Here is a 17,251-nt window from a genome sequence, read left to right on the forward strand (position 1 = left end):
GTGTTCTCGTAGGGTCTGTATGACATCTGCCCAGGATCTTCTAGCTTTCATAGTCTCTGGTGAGAAGTAATTATGATAGGCCTGCCTTTATTTGTTACTTGACCTTTTCCCTTACTGCTTTTAAACTTTCTTTATTTAGTGCATTTGGTGTTTTGATTATTATGTGACGGGAAGAATTTCTTTTCTGGTCCAGTTTATGTGGAGTTCTGTAGGCTTCTTGTATGTTCATGGGCATCTCTTTCTTTAGGTTAGGGAAGTTTTCTTCTATAATTTTGTTGACTATATTTACTGGCCCCTTACCTTAGGAGTCTTCACTCTCTTCTATACATATTATCCTTAGGTTTGGTCTTCTCACTGGGTCTTGGATTTCCTGGATGTTTTAGGTTAGGAGCTTTTTGCTTTTTGCATTTTCTTTGACTGTTGTGCCAATATTTTCTATGGTGTCTTCTGCCCCTGAGACTCTCTCTTCTATCTCTTGTATTCTGTTGGTGATGCTTGCATCTATGACTCCTGATGTCTTTCCTAGGTTTTGTATCTCCAGAGTTGTCCCTCTTTCTGATTTCTTTATTGTTTCTATTTCCATTTTTAGATTCTAGATGGTTTTACTCATTTCCTTCACCTGTTTGTGTTTTCCTGTAGTTCTTTAAGGGATTTTTGTGTTTCCTCTTGAAGGGCTTCTAGCTCTTTACCTGTGTTCTCCTGTATTTCTTTGAGGGTGCTATTTATGTCTTTCTTAAAGTCTTGTATCATCACCATGAGAAGTGATTTTATATCTGAATCTTGCTTTTCTGGTGTAATGGTGTGTCCAGGACTTGCTATGGTGGAAGAACTGGGTTCTGATGATGCCAAGTGACCTTGGTTTGTGTTGTTTATTTTTTTATGCTTGCCCCCCGCCATCTGGTTATCTCTAGTGCTACCTGCCCTTGCTAAATATGACTGGGGCCTGTACTTCTTGTGATCCTGGTTATGTCAGAACTCCTCAGAGTCAGGGTGTCTCTGTGATCCTGATTCTGGGATCCTGTGACCCTGGGCTTGTTAAAGCACCTGGGAGTGGGGCTTCCTCTGGGTGTTGTGGGACTTGCTGCAGAGCTTGTGCCCAAGGTCTGCTCAGGACACCAGCCCAGACAGACCGGAAGGAACCCAAGTCACTGGGCTGGTGGAGTTCCTGTGTGCCTGGTCCTGCTGGTCCCAGTTACTCCCGGTGTTGGGACTGATGTTGGGTCCTCCTCACCTCTGATCCTGGGTGTGTCAGAGCACCTGGGAGTGGCGCTTCCTCTGGGGGTTGAGGGACTGGCTGTGGAGCTTGTGCCCAAGGTCTGCTCAGGACACCAGCCCAGACAGACCAGAAGGGTGTGGCTATCTTCTTTTAGGTTTGTTGAAAGGAGATTACTTTCTTGCTTTTCTAGGGTGTAGTTTCCCTCCTTGATTTGAAGTTTTCCATCTATTATCCTTTGTAGGGCTGGATTTGTGGAAAAATATTGTGTAAATTTGTTTTTGTCATGGAATACCTTGGTTTCTCCATCTATGCTAACTGGGAGTTTTTCTGGGTATAGTAGCTTGGGCTGACATTTGTGTTCTCTAAGGGTCTGTATTGGGTTATCCATGATTCACTGAGGTAGGAGAACTGGGTTCTGATGATGCCAAGGATACTTGGTTCCTGTTGCTTATGTTCTTACCCTTGCCTCTCAACATCTGGTTATCTCTGGAGTTAGCTGGTCTTCATGTCTCTAACTGTGGCTTGTCTCTTCTACAAGCCTGTGTGTCAGTACTCCTGGGAGACCAGATTTCTCTTGGAGGAATTTGGGTATGGAGAGCTGTGGCACATGGTCAGCTCCAGGCACAGATGGAAACTGGAAGGATCCTGTCCCTCAATGTTCCTTGGCTCCTGTGTCTTGATGGTCCTCAATGAGTCCCTCTTATGCCAGGAATCTGAGCAGAAGTGGTGGTCTTACCTGTGCTCACAGCTGTGTCAGCACTCCTGCGAGACCAGCTCTCTGTCAGCAGTATTTCAGCATTGAGCTGTACCACAGGATCAGCTCCCCATGCCGACAGAAACTGGAAGGATCCTGTCCTAGGCTGCTACTCAGTTCCTGTGTCCTGGGGGTTCGGGCCGGGTCCCTTGGAGCAGAAGTGGTAGTCTTACCTGTTCTCACAGTGCTGTTTTCTCTCCTGGCAGTATGGAGAGCTGTAGCACAGGATCAGCTCTAGGCACAGACCCAGCTTTGCCTTTTTTGTTTGTTTATTTGTTTTTGTTTAGTTTCTTTCATTTCTCTTCTTGGATTAACATCCATCCATTTTGTTTTATTCCTTCCTTTCTCCTTCCCTTCTTCTTCTTCTCTCTTTCCTTCTTTAGTTTAGCTTGGATTTCTTGTTCTTTGGGGATCCTTGTTCTCCTGGCTAAAATGTTGTCTTCCGTTGCTTTTGAAATATTTTTTGATGAGTTTCAACATTCAAGAGCTCAAAGATGGTTTGAGGGAATGAAAGTATAATAATGCCATGGCAACCTACTTGATTATCAAAAAGAAATATAGCTGGCAGCCCAAATTTTATCACAAAGGAGGGCAGACACTGGACCCTATCGAAGGTCCCAACCTTCCTTGGCCTTTAAGGAGGGTAACCAGTGCCCCTAGACTTCCCACTTTCACTTTGCACACTCTCTCTGAGCTGCCTGGAGATGGGAGGAAAGGCTGTAAGAGGAGGCATAGTGTGCCTCCCACCCTTTCTTCCCTTAAGAGTAGCTTCCGGGAACACACCTTCCCACTGCATGGACTGATGCCTCACATTGGAAAGGGGACATTCAGAGAGAAGGAGGGCAGCATAAATTCCACAACTTCATCATCAAGAATAAGAAAGGTAACAACAACAACAACAATAATAACATCATCATGAGGAACCACATGCTCACTGTTTACATCCTCCCAAACCTGAAACTTTGAAAATGCACAAGACATGGCCAATGAGAGCTCTGAGTCTACAGACGCAAGTAGCAGCACTTCCTTTTGGGAATCAACAACCAAGAGCTCCTTGCCCAGTGACGAGATCCAGGAAGAGAATATAGGCACCAAATCCTTACAAGACAGCAGCTCATCCTTCACGGACACCGACCATCAGGATTAACTGCAAAGGCAGTCCCAGGGTGTGCCCAGAGTCCCACTGAGAAGGTGGGGCTGGAAGGGCCTGAAGAAGAGGATTTCCAAAGCCCTAAGAAATTTGCGTTGCTGCCTCCCAGTGAAAAATAACAAAATCATGGCAGCTAATGAAGAGTAATTCAGAGACACAGGCTAAAACAAGTAGGTGGGGTATGATGAGAAAGGATACACTCTCTAGTTCCTTCTTCCCTTACCATATTCCAGCAGGCACGTTGAGAGGATTGGTGCCATTGGATCTATCAGGCAGAGAAAAAAATCCCATACTGTTCTCCTTCCTATGAGGAATCCTCCAAAATTTGAGCTACATGTAGATAGCAGAGGATAGTGGCCCAATGCTAGGCCAGGATGCTGGAGAAGGATGGCAAAGGGATCCATGGAGCCCTGGGGAGGAATCAGCCTGAGGTCCCATGTCAGCACAGAGCCAGCACAGCCAAGCATAAGTCCTGCAAGTTTCTAAGATTGCTTGTGTCTTTCCAGTGCTGTCAAAGGCCCTGTGGTCCCTGAAGAATGATATACTAAAGTGGAGAGAAGCCTGCTGAGGATTCAGACAGGAGCAAAGAGGAGAGAGCCAGGTAGGAGTTTCAGGTGACTGTGTGCAACTAGGAAGCTCAGTCCATATCACAGGTTTAAACTAGAGGCAAAATATTGTTTTCCCCTAAATTTTAGAGGAAGACTCTGGGAAGAAGGTCTGAGCGGTGTTCCTTCTGCCCATCCTATGTACAGAGTTCCACACTGGGCGTCAGTTCCACAATAGCCCAGTGCATTGATCTTCACAGGACTCAAGTCCTGAAAAAAAAAAAATTCAATGGTGATTACTTCAGAGGACCTTCATACACAATGAAAATGTCAGCTTAGCTGCTTGTCTCCAGGCATACCTGTGAGCTGAAGAGACAGTCATCCTGGAGGCAGGGGAAGGAACTTAGAGGACTTGACTTGTTCCATGTGTCCAAGAGATATTTTTGACCAGGTTAGAAGCAGCAACAGAACTGAGAAGCATCGAGGGTGTATCTGGAGTCCAGAAGTGAATACAGAAGAATAGAAACAGCTCAGCCCCACCACTCTGCTGCAGGCCTCCATAGTATCCTGGCTACTGCTCAGACACACTGAGAGATATCCTGAAGCCTTCACAAATCTACCAGCTCTAGTCTCTGACTTGGCATGTTGCCTCCAAACTTGAGTCACTTGATGGGTATTCTTTACATCTGGTTGGAAACACACATACACATACACACACACAAAGAAACCCATGTACATTGGCTAATAATGAAGTTTCCTTCAAATAGAGAGTATGAACAGCAAAGTAATTTCATATTTTTCATGATTACTCTTCTGGAAGCAATCCCCTAAATCAGTTTTGTCTTATATTAACTCCTTCTGACACATTAGCTACCTATTCTGCTTTCTAAGACTCATAGGAAGCCAGGATAGGCCTTTTCCCCCACTTTAGTCCAGAGTACACAGCCATGTGCAAGGTGAGGCTTACCTATGGACTGTCTTTTGAGGAGATCCTAGGTGAGGTTTAAGTGCTTATCACTAATGTCCAGAGAAGTTGCTGGTAAGTATTGCAGGGGTCAGGGAAATGTTGATGGTAAAACAGGTGAGATCCCCTGATATGACAGTATGGGGTTTTCTCTGAGTGGCCCATTGTGACTTGTCCCATTCCCACCAAGTAGAAATACCCAGAGATCCTTAAATGTGTTAAAGAGGAACTGGGTTCCTCTATCCCCTGACACCACTCTCCATTCCTAACAATTTGGTGTATATTGATCAGTTCTGCCACAGAGCTGGCTCCTGGCATAGTCATGTCCTTGCTACCTTGCCCATCTTTGCTGGTGTTGTCCTTGCTACCTTTCCCATCTCTGCTGCTTCATTGTTATCTCCACTGGAGGCTAGGAAGGGGCAGGAGCTTCTGGAGTCAATCAGTGAGCATTACAATGCCTTGTGCTGTGGAAACTGAAGAAAACACCAGTAACATCACACAACACAGAACAAGGCTTGCAGCCAGCCTCACCTTCAGGGGCCTGGGAAAGGGCCACCTTTTTGAGTATAGAATATCTGGATAGAAGAAGGCACACACAGTTGATGCTTCCTAGCTCAGGCCATTGGGAAGGGGTAGTTATTCACAAGGTTATGCACAATCAGACTTTTTGTAAATCTTACCAAATCCCTCTTTATTCAGGTCTTCTTGATAGAAGAGTCTCCTGTTGATTGATATGCAGGTAGGGCAAAGCCAGACCCACAAGTGGATGGGCTGAGAAGAATAAGAAAAGAAAGATGTGTTCTGATTTCAGGAGCACACCGTACATTGTCCTGACCAGTGTTGAGAGTGAACACTATCTGAGGCAGCTTTGAGAACTTCCTCACGGGGTAAAGTTCCTTTCTGTTCTGCCAAGAGCCAAGTGACCAGGATAAGGTGCTACTCCAGTCCCCTTCCCCATCACCCCCACTGCTTTGTGCATGGGCAAGGAAGGCTCTTTATATTAGTACCATCCACAGCAGTGACATCACCACATGCCTGCAGAACTGATCATTTATCAAAGGATGCAGACTTTGAAAGCTGAGGAGTTGTTGACTTTAGGTATTGTGTGTCTGGGTAAAGATCAGCCACCAGGGATATGGACAGAGAGCTGGGCGCCAGCATGTTACCAAGAAGACCCACACAGCAACCTGGAATAAACCTCTTGTTTCTACAATAATCCTGTTGTAAAAAGTTTTGTTCAGATCTGTCCAAAAAGTATTCTGTCTAAAAAATTGTCTTCAGTTCTGTTCTGTCTCTTCTCTTTATCCTCAGTACTTATACATCTTTCTGAATACATGATCACATGGTAAAAAGTTCATCATGAGTTTACACATAAATTCAAATCATAAATTGAAATAGAAGTTTACAACAGAATGTTTACATGCATATCCATTAGGAGTAATTATCTGGCTAAACATTCATCAGCTGTCACAGCTCTACAGGTTCATGGAGAGTTAAAAACCATAACTAAGCTATTAGAGACGTTATTTAGAGGTATATAGATGAACCCTGTTAAAATTTTATCTTCTGTTCTAGCCCTTATGATAAATTGTAGTTTCCTTTTTTTATGATCTTTGGTTAATGGTTTTACAACATTTTGGAATGTTCTCTGATTAGTAAAAGCAATTAACTGGTGGCAGAATCTAGCAGAGTTCTCATTGCAGTTTTGAGTATCCAACCTAGTAGCAGTCCCACTATAAAAAAGCTTAATAAATACTGATATAATTTTAGGAATTCTTATAGGATCATAATTAAGAATTAAGAAGTCATCTATTTGTCTATATAGCATCACAAGATACTGTATCTCTGTAGATCTGCAGAGATCTACACGAGTTGGCTAATACTTAATGGTTGTTTTATATGTTTAATAATAACAGGAAAAGCATATTAAAAGCAGGAATCTTTCCTAAAATGAAATTCTCCAGGGCCTTGCCTATAGGAGCAAATTTGTCCTTGATTATGTTAATCCAAGGCAAGCTATCTCAGGAAGATCATTTCCTATTGATTAGCTTGTCCTATATTGGCTCCTGACAGTCTGGGTTACCTCACTCAGGATATTCTCTAGTTCCATCCAGTTGCCTATAACATTTGTGAAGTCATCATTTTTAATTGCTGAGTGACATTCAATTATGCAAATGTACCACATTTTCTGTATTCATTCTTCCATTGAAGGTCATGTGGGTTGCTTCTCGTCTCTGGCTATTATAAACAAGGCTGCTCTGAACATAGTGGAATGTGTGTCCTTGTTATAGGTTGGAGCATCTTTTGGGGATATGCCTAGTACTGGTATAGCTTTGTCTTTAGGGAGAACTGTTTCCCATTTTCTGAAGAACTGTTCTATAGATATCTGTTAAATCCATTTGGTTCATAACTTCTGTTAGTTTCACTCTCTGTTTTGTTTGTGTTTCTCTGATCTGTCCATTGTTGAGAGTGGGATGTTGAAGTCTCCCACTATTATTGTGTGAGGTTCAATGTGTGCTTTGAAATTTAGTAACTTTTTTTTCTTTTCTTTTTTAACAAATGTGAGTGCCCTTGCATTTGGAGCATAGATGTTCAGAATTGAGAGTTCATCTTGGTGGATTTTTTTTTCTTTGATGAGTATGAAGTAGCCTTCCCATCTCTCTTAGATGACTTCTGATTAAGTCTATTGTATTGGATATAGCTTCTCCAGCTTGTTCCCTGGGATCATTTGCTTGGAATTTTTTTCCAGCCTTTTAGTCTGAGGTCATGTTTCTCATTGCCACTGAGGTATGTTTACTGTTTGCAGCAAAATGCTGGGTCCTGTTTACATATCTTGTCTGTTAGCCTATGTTTTTTATTGGGGAATTGGGTCCATTGGTGTTGAGAGATATTAAAGACCAATGATTGTTGTTTCCTGCTTATTTTTTGATAGTGGTGGTATTACGTTAGTGTGGTTCTTCTCTTTTTCATTTGTTGTAAAATGATTAATGTTATCTTTTTTCTTGAGTGTGGTTCCTCTCCTTGTGCTGGAGTATTCCTGCCATTATCCTCTGGAAGTCTGTATTAGTGGAAAGATATTGTTTGGATATGGTTTTGTTGTGGAATATCTTGGTTGCTCCATCTACAGTAATTAAGAGTTTTGTTGGATATAGTAGCCTGGGTTGCCATTTGTGTCCTTTTAGAGTCTGCATGAAATTTGTCCACGATCTTCCAGCTATTCGAGTCTCTGTTGAGAAGTCTGGTATAATTATGATAGGTCTTATATGTTACTTGGCCCTTTTCCCTTACTGCTTTTTAATATTTTCTTTGTTCTGTATTATTTAGTGTCTTGATTAGTATGTGACAGGATGAATTTCTTTTCTAGTCCAATCCATTTGGTGTAATCTAGGCTTCTTGTTCATTTATTACCATCTCATTCTTTAGGTTAGAGGAGGTTACTTCTAGGATTTTGTTGATGATGTTTCCTGACCCTTTGCATTGGGAATCTTCTCTCTCTTCTATTCCTATTATTCTTAGGTTTGGTCTTTTCATTGTGTCCTGAATTTCCTAGATGTTTTGGGTTAGGAGCTTTTGGCACTTTGTATTTTCACTGACTGTTGTGTCAATATCTTCTATGGTAATTCTACACCTGAGATTTTCTCTTCTATCTCTTGCATTCTGTTAGTGATGCTTGCATTTATAGCTCCTGATCTGTTTCCTAGATTTTCCATCCCCAGGGTTGCCTCTTTTTGTGATTTATTTTTTCTATTTGCATGTTTAGATACTGGGAGGTTTTGTTCAATTCTGTCACCTGTTTGTGTTTTCCTGTATTTCTTTAAAGGGTGTATATGTTTCCTCTTAAGGGCTACTTGTTTACCTGTGTTCTCTTGTATTTCTTTTGAGTTATTTATGTCCTTCTTAAGGTCCTCTATTATTTTCAGGGGATGGGATTTTAAGTCAGAATCTTGCTTTTCAGGTGTGTTGGTGTATCCAGAGCATACTGTAGTGGGAGAACTTGCTCTGATGGTGCCAAGTCCATTTTGGTTCCAGTTGCTTATGTTCTTGTGCTTGCCTCTCACCATCCGGTTATCTTAGGTGTTAACTGGCCTTGCTGTCTCTGACTGGATCCAGCCCCTCCTGTGTGCCTCATTATGATGGACCTACTTGAGTCAGGCTATCTCTGCAAATGTGGTTATGACATACCTCCTAGGAGTCTAGCTGTATGGGTGTGGGTGTGGAGGTGCTAAAGGACTGATCTGCTCCTGGGCACAGTTGTAGACCAGAAGGATGGTGTGGCTCCAACAGGAAGGAAAGGGCCTGCCTACAGGTTCCAGTCAGGCCAAGTATTGGGGTGGGAAGTGTCTTACCTGTGAACCTCTTTGTTACAGAGCTCCTGGGAGTCAAATTGTCTCTGGAGTGGGAGGGGGTTTGGAGGGCCAGCTCTACCCCTAGGCCAAGTTGTGGGCAGGAAAGAAGATGTGTCTCTGTTCTGCTGGGTGAATAGGGCCCACTTCCACTGGGCTGAGTGTGGTTCCCAGTTAAGGATGAATTTTTAAGATGGGTCTTCCACCTAATTTCTCTGGAAATGTCATGTCTGTTTTTGAAGAATCTTAACAGTGATTCGCTAAATTGTGATCCTTCTTGAAAAGAGGGATGTTAGATTTGAAAGCCAAAAGTATCTTTGGTCATCTTTTCACACTTCAATGGCCACTGATGATCCTCCTCTGTATGGGCCCCAGCACCTTGTTTTTCAGTGTATGAGGAAGCCACTAGCTCCCACAAACTCTAGGCTCTGCTTGCTGTAAGAAATCGAGTCAAACCTAAAGCAATCCTATTCTGCTATAATCCGTTTGCCCCGATCTATCTGTTAACTGCATTGACTGGATTTTTTACCCCATGACCATGATTGTTATATACCCATGAAGAAATCTCGGTCACTTGAGGCAACCTGAACCCACATTCCCTGGCATACTCAGTCACATTTGTGTTCAAATAAACTAACTCTTTGTGGAGCAAGAGCTATTTTCTACTTCTGCATCATCCACTAGATGTCAGGGCTGTCCCGAAAATGACTACATTGCAGCTTTCAAATGAATGTTACAGCAGGCCACACAGCTCTTAAAGAGAAACAGAAGGCCATTTATGTATGATCAAATCTCCCAAGCTCTGTCTATTCAACGAAGAGAAAAGGCCACTAGATGTATGTTGTGTGACACTACTCCTGGGGAGACTTGAGTAAAGGCTGCCTCCTCATAGAGAGGAGACCAGATTATACTAAGGAAACCTCTGAAGTCTGATTTGTTGAAACAATGACTTCAATCAGGAAGACAAAGTGGACAGAAATGTCCTATGGAGCAGAAGGACAAAAGCTCACTTGATCTTGATTTTCTGTAGAAAGACAGTGCTAAAGTGGGAACCACATCTGCTTTGGTACAGGACTTGAATCTTCAACTGAATGAGAATGGAGTCCTCTGATGGAGAACTCTCATCCCTATGGGAAAGCTTTTTCTCCTGGAATGAGTGGTAGAAATGTGATACCTGTCCAGGCAGAGATAACTCAGGTGGCTTCTGATGACTTTGACCTTGGGGAGCTTACCTGAATAGCGAGATCTTCACTGGGGTGTCTTTTCTTACTTTCCGTATTACTCAGAGTTTTCTGGTGGCACAGAATTTTAAAAACAAATATATAAGGGATTTATTACAATGGTTTACAGACTGTGGTCCTGCTATTCCAACAATGACTATCTACTAACAGACCATTCAAGAATCTATCAGTTGTTCAGTCCACAAAGCTGGGTGGCTCAGCTCTTTTTCAATATATTCCAGGATCCGAAGAAGCCAGTTCTAATGTCATGTAGGAATAAAGTTGCCAGCAAAAGCAAACAAAGAACAAGTTTTCTTCTGCCATGTCCTTTAAGTAGGCTGCCAGCAAAAGGTGTGACCCAGACTAAAAAAATTGGATCTTCCTACCTCAAAAGATGTGGATTAAAAGTAGATCTTCCCACTTCAAATGATTTAATTAAGAAAAAATTCCTCACAGGTATACCTATCCCCTGGGTTTTAGTTAATTCTAGATATAATCATGTTGACCACAAAGAATTGCCATCATGTCTTCCTATTTTTTCTCTCCAGAAGCATTAGCTTTCTTTGTGTATATCTGCAACCACAAAGCCTTCTTGAGTCATGTGACTCAATGCAGGCATTCCAGCAGGAACATAAACAAAGCATTGTAATCAGGGTTTTAACCAAGACAGCGATTTAAGCAGCTTTGAATTGTTTGCAGGCTCAAAGAAAATGGCAGCTCTCTGTAAACTCTGAAAAAGCACTTCATTTTTGATATTAGATAAATTTAGCTGTTTTATGAGAATGGGGTTACTATATCCAATTTTCTGTGTGGTGGGGGGAATAAATTCTTTGCACAGAAGATGAAACCTAGCAGTGTCTCCAGCTGTGGTAAGCCTGTTCTAAACACCTGAATGTAAGTATCCTGTAGCCAGGACAAAAGTCCAGTTCGGCCAGGCATGGTGGTGTATACCTGTAAACTCAGACATGGAAAAATCAAAGACTGTATGTTTAGGACCAGCCTTGGCTACTTACTGAGAACCTGACTTTAAAAGAAAAAAGAAGAGAAGATGACAAAAAAGCAAACGAGCAAACCGTGAGGTTATCTTGAAGGGTGCATGTCTAAAGCCTGATTGAAGACTCCCATGCTTTTGTTAAGCACCCAAAATGCTTCTCCATTTTTTCCTTTCTTGATTAAGTGATAAATCTTATTTTCCTCTATTAATCTGTATGTTACCAATCTATTTCATGGACTCCAATTGTCAAAACTTTAGAAAGAAAATTAACAAAGGTCAAACAAGTTTTGTAATTATAAACGACAGTATCACACTCAGTGCCATTATCTCCCTCATATACATGAGGAAAATGAGGCAAGGGCTGAAGGGAACACGACACTCATCATGAAAGCCGGCATGGGAATCCGATTGTTCACCCACCATGTAAACCACTCTTCCAGACTTAGCATACTTTTTATTATATGTGTATGCATTTGTCTTTATATGATGTTCTCTATATGCTCTAAAGAACATATTATTTAGTTGGAAAATGAGATTTCCTATACCTGGCATGGTAAAAATAAAACCTTATCCTACAACTATTTCTCAATATGAAACAAACAACACAACTTTGGACCTTTGAGTCCAAATCCAGTTCAGTCCCTGAAGCCAGACTCTCACAGTGTTCTCCAACTTTCATATGTGTCCACTGGTCTGATTGTGCATACATTAGTACACACGTACACAAACAAATGATAAGTAAGGGCTGGAGAGTTGGCTCAGCGATTAAGAGTGCATACTGCTCTTGCAGAGGACAAGGGCTTAGTTTCCAGCACCCACATTAGGCAATTCACACAGACTGTAACTGACAGTTCCAGGGGAAGTGACACCCTCTGCTGACCTCCAAGGGCACTGGCACACACACACACACACACACACACACACACACACACACACACCACACGGGGGAGAGAGAGAGAGAGACAGAGAGAGACAGAGAATCAGGAACACACATATAACATAAAATAAAAATATATCTTTTAAAAATGCGCACTTTAGAAAAAACATTGCAGTTTCCTGTAGTCAAAGCAGTGTATCCCATTTCAGTAACATCTGCAGAAGACATTGATACACGTGGTATTGCTTCGGAAGTAGATGACCTGGGGTTTTGTGGGGAGTGATTACCATTTGTAACAAATGATTCAGTGAGATTTCACAGGAAGTTCCTTACATGATCTTGATGAGCCCTGGAGGAAGAAGTGGTCATTAGAAGTCAGTTAACTGGTCCAGATCACACACACTGTCAATAGCAAAGCTGGCAGTCAAGTTGTGGGCAAGTACTAATATGCTCAGCTCAAAAACTTGTATCTTTTCTAATCCTCTCATCTTATATGGAAGATTCCTGGAAAACATTTCTTGCCTCCTTCATGTATCTCTGGCGGTCCTTCAGACTGGTGATCTTACAGTTTACTATGCTTTGCTTATTTTATTTGATATTAAGAAATCTGAGGCTAAAATTGCATTTGTTTCTTTCATCAGCTCCACTGCACCAGAGCAGCAGCAGTCACCAAATTGCCTTCCAATAAAGTGCAAGGCTCTGAGTTCAGATCCCCAGCACCTGTATAAACAGCCATATGTGGGCTGCATAGTTAGAACTAGCACTGAGGGATGGAGGCAGAGACTGAATGATGCCCAGAAATCACCAGCTATCACCATATCAGTGATCTCTTAGTAAAAGACCTGTCTTAAATGGTAACGTGGAGGGTGCTAGAGAGAGACAGTAGACCTTGGCCTCCACGCACAACCACTTAGTCCTGTGCATACTCTCATACCCACATGCACATGGAATGCACATTCTCACAAGAGGGGGTGGGATAGACAGCACCAGAGTTGATCAGGTTTACATGATAAAAGTGCATGTATATAAACGTCAATGAAATTCCTTACTTTGTACAACTAATTCATACCAATGAAAATTTAAAGTAAGAAAGAAGGCACAAATTTAAAGTGATAAAAATAAGATGCAAAGTCAGAGAAAGAAAAACAGATGATAATTAACTTGGCAATATACCATAACAAGAAAACAAACCAGAATTCAAAATCTCCAAATGCATAAAGTCACATAGCCCAAAAACTGAGAAGATGCTAAGAGCAACCAAACTGGCGGGAGGGGTGGGAGGGGGAGTTAATCATGACAAAATGTAGCAGGTGATCAATGTCAAAGTCCAATCAATCACCAACATCCAAATCTAAACCAATCACCAACTTCTCTAAGTCCAACCACCAACTTTCAGGTCCTTCAAATCGCCATCAAGCATCTTTCTGCACAATGATACAAACCAGCCTCAGCCAGTGCATTACATGGATAGCTGTCTGTTATTCCTCACAATTACATGGCCCCTGATGAGATCACAGCAGCAGTGGATCAATCACAGCTGGAACAACCAACTGGGCTTTTTCTCATTTCATGTATCCATCTCTACTAGTTGATTTTCATTTCACAGGTAATACCCACATAACACACAGCAACTCAAGGGACAAAGGCTTTATTTTGGCTCATGCTTTGAGGAGTAGGGAAGGCATGGTGTTGGGAGCAGCTGGTGCCCAGACAAGAATCTATAAGGTGACTAAACTCATTGGCTCTAACCCTTCCCCAGCAGTCTACCTGTTCTTACAGCTAGGCCCAACCTTCTCTGCTTTCCACACTTTCCCAAGCTATGCTACCTGGTAGAAAACAAGTGCTCAAACACATGAGCCTGTGCTGGACATTTCATATCATATAAACCTTAACAAGAGCCTTCTCTTTTATTTACTACAATAATGAGGCAACAAGAATGATAATTATGGAAGCTGCTAGAGTGGTTTGGTGTGCTATGCTCTGATCCCTGCTGCTAGGTCTTGTGAGGTGCGGTCAGGTAAGCTCTGAAGTTTCAACATGACATTTTATGCAGTTTCCATCTGCACCCAGGAGCTGACCCTGTGCCACAGCCCTTTGTACCCCAATCCTGCCCAGAAAAAAACTTGTCCCCCCCAGGAGTGTTGACAGTCCCTAAGCTCACAGGAAATACAGGGACAAAGAGTAGAGACTGAAGAAAAGGCCATTCAGAGACTGCCCCCACCTAGGGACCATCCCATCTGCAGACACCAAAACCACACACTATTGCTAATGCCAAGAAGCACTTGCTGATAGGAGCCTGGTATGGCTATCCTCTGAGAGGCTCTGACAGCACCTGACCAATACACATGCAGATGCTCATAGCCAACCATCAGACTGAGCACAGAGACCCCAATAGAGGAGTTAGGGGAAGGACTGAAGAAGCTGAAGGGGTTTGCAACCCCATATGAAGAACAACAATATCAACCAAGCAGACCACCCCCCAGAGCTCCCAGGAACTAAACCACCAACTACAGAGTACACATGGAGGGACCCATGGCTCCAGCTGGATATGTAGCAGAGAATGCCCTTATATACCATCAATGGGAGGGGGAGCCTTTGGTCCTGTGGAGACTCGATGCCTCAATGTAGGGGAAATGTTAAGGCAGTGAGGTGGGGGTGAGTGTGTGGGTAGGGAGCTCCCTCATAGAAGTAGGGGGTGGGGCATAGGATGGGGGTTTGCAGAGGGGAAACCAAGAAGGGGGATAATATTTGAAATGTACATAAATAAAATAACCAATAAAAAGAATGATAATTATGCATGAAACTGATATTTATTAGTTAGTCAGGGAACCTGTGTGATGCTGCAATGGCTTTTACAAATTGTACCTAATATTAATTTTCACAAACTTCATATCTACGCGCAATGTATTCATTTTTTTTATGCCTTGAGATTATAGTTGTATGATTTTCTCCTTCCCTTTCCTACCTCCAAACCCTCACATATCCCCCAGCTCTTTCAAATCTATAATATATACATATAATACATAATACCATAATATAAATATTTAAAAATCACATTATATATATGTGTGTGTACAAATATATTCCCAAAAATATAAACACAACCTGCTCAGTCTGTATAACATTACTTGTCTATATGTTTTCAAGGCTAGCTATTCAATATTTGATACCCAATTGGTATGCTCTTCCCTAAGAAAGACCATTTCTGCAGCTCTCAGTATCCCTTAATTGCTAATAGTTTTTTGTTAAGGGTTGAGGCATCATGAGCTTTTGCCCACCTACAACAGCATGACTGTTGTTGGAATCCTTATTCAGTTCATGTTTAGGCAGCAATGCTGGTGATTTTTTTATAGGTGTTGCTTATAACATTTATAGGAGACACAGTTTACAGCAAACTACATGATTCTCTTGCTTTTACACTCTTTCCCACCCCACCCCCTTCTGCAATGTTTCCTGAGCCTTAGGTGTAGGAGTTATTTTGTAGTTGTACCCATTTGGAGCTGAGCTTCACATCCTGCATTTTGAGTGGTTGCTGTTTTCTAGAATGGTTTCTGACTGTTACAAAGAGTAATTTCCTTGAGGAGGGATGAGGATGAGGAGGGATGCACTTACCTGTGCACATAAGAACAACAATTTAGAATGTTAGGGATTATGCTGGTTTCATAAAATAGCAGACACAGGTACTTCTACTCCAAGGCCAATGACTAGCCTTGCGTCTTTGGCTAGGTTTCCAGTACCAGGCATGGTTTCTCTCTGGTTGAGCAGGGAAGTCTTAAGTCTAGTTAGAGAGCTGTTGATGATGGCCAAAGTATGCACGACACCACTGCGCCTTTAGAGTAATCAATCAATGCCATGCTGATTGTTGCTAAAGTTCATATTGTTGTGTCATAGTCTGGAAGGACTGTTGGTTCCTTCCCTTTTTTGGAAGTTACATGCACCTCCTGGTACCATGAAGGCTAGTTCTGAGGGAAGAGGTATTCAGGTCAGTTCTAGCTCAGGGCCCTCCTTGGATCTAAGATTTTGTTTTTACATGCTCTAAGACTCTAACATAACCAAAAATATTAGTCATCTCTAATTGGACATGCTATATACATGGTTGGGAAGTAAAGTTGGAACAAGGCCCTTCTTTTCTTCAAGGTGGCTAATGAAGGGAGAACCATCGGGGGGTTCCCTGATGATGGAAAGACAAAGGAGAAACCATAAGTCCTACCATCTTCTGTTGATCACACAGATCTGTGACTCATTTGACCCATAACCTTAAAAACTACCTGGTTTCTTTTCTTTTATTTTTTATAAATGTTGAGCATGGTCAACATTTACACTGAAGGATGGAAAGCAGGGTTTCTAACAGGAAATAGCCAATGTTGTATTAGCCTATAATTCATCTCTTTTTTTTTAAAGATTTATTTATTTATTTTTATGAGTATGAGTATACATAAGCTGTATAAATGGCCGCTCCCTCCAGTGTAATACACTGTAGCTGTCTTCAGACACACCAGAAGAGGGCGTCAGATCTCATTATGGGTGGTAGTGAGCTACCATGTAGTTGCTAGGATCCAAACTCAAGACCTTCGCAAGAGCAGTCAGTGCTCTTACCTGCTGAGCCATCTCGCCAGCCCCAATTCATCTCTTTTTAGGGAAGAGGTCACTCATTTAATCCTTCAGATTGCCTGCTTCCACTTTGCATGTACACACTTACTGCCTGCCGGTATAGGCTTTCAAACAGTTGGCAACCTCTACACCTAGTCAAGGAGGATCTCATGCTGGTACAGGTAACAGCAGGCACTTCTCTCAGTTTGATGCTCCTTGGTCATGTACTATCAAGGTCCCTTAGAAAGGCCCACGGTGGGATACCCCAACTGCCACACCCAACAACTCCACTCAAGCAGGAAAGAGTAAGGTCAGCCATCACTCACATTATTAAAAGGAGCTGGGGCTACATCTTCAGAAGGCTGGTCTGGGATGATGAGAACGTGAAGTAAAACTAGCCAGGCAGTTGTAGGGCATGGACACTAAAGAGCAGGAGTTCCCGGAAGGTCTAAAATCCCATCTGGGTTTTATCCTTGGCCAGAAGTCAGAAATGCCAGAAGGAAGTCCTGTTTTCCTGTCTTCTTCTCTCCTCTTTGGGTAACAAACACCAACTGTGTGACCATACCTCACCCCAGTTCCTGCTGTTGGTCCTATTAAA

The sequence above is a fragment of the Mastomys coucha genome, unplaced genomic scaffold (genome assembly GCF_008632895.1).
Source record: "Mastomys coucha isolate ucsf_1 unplaced genomic scaffold, UCSF_Mcou_1 pScaffold15, whole genome shotgun sequence".
Taxonomy (NCBI): domain Eukaryota; kingdom Metazoa; phylum Chordata; class Mammalia; order Rodentia; family Muridae; genus Mastomys; species Mastomys coucha.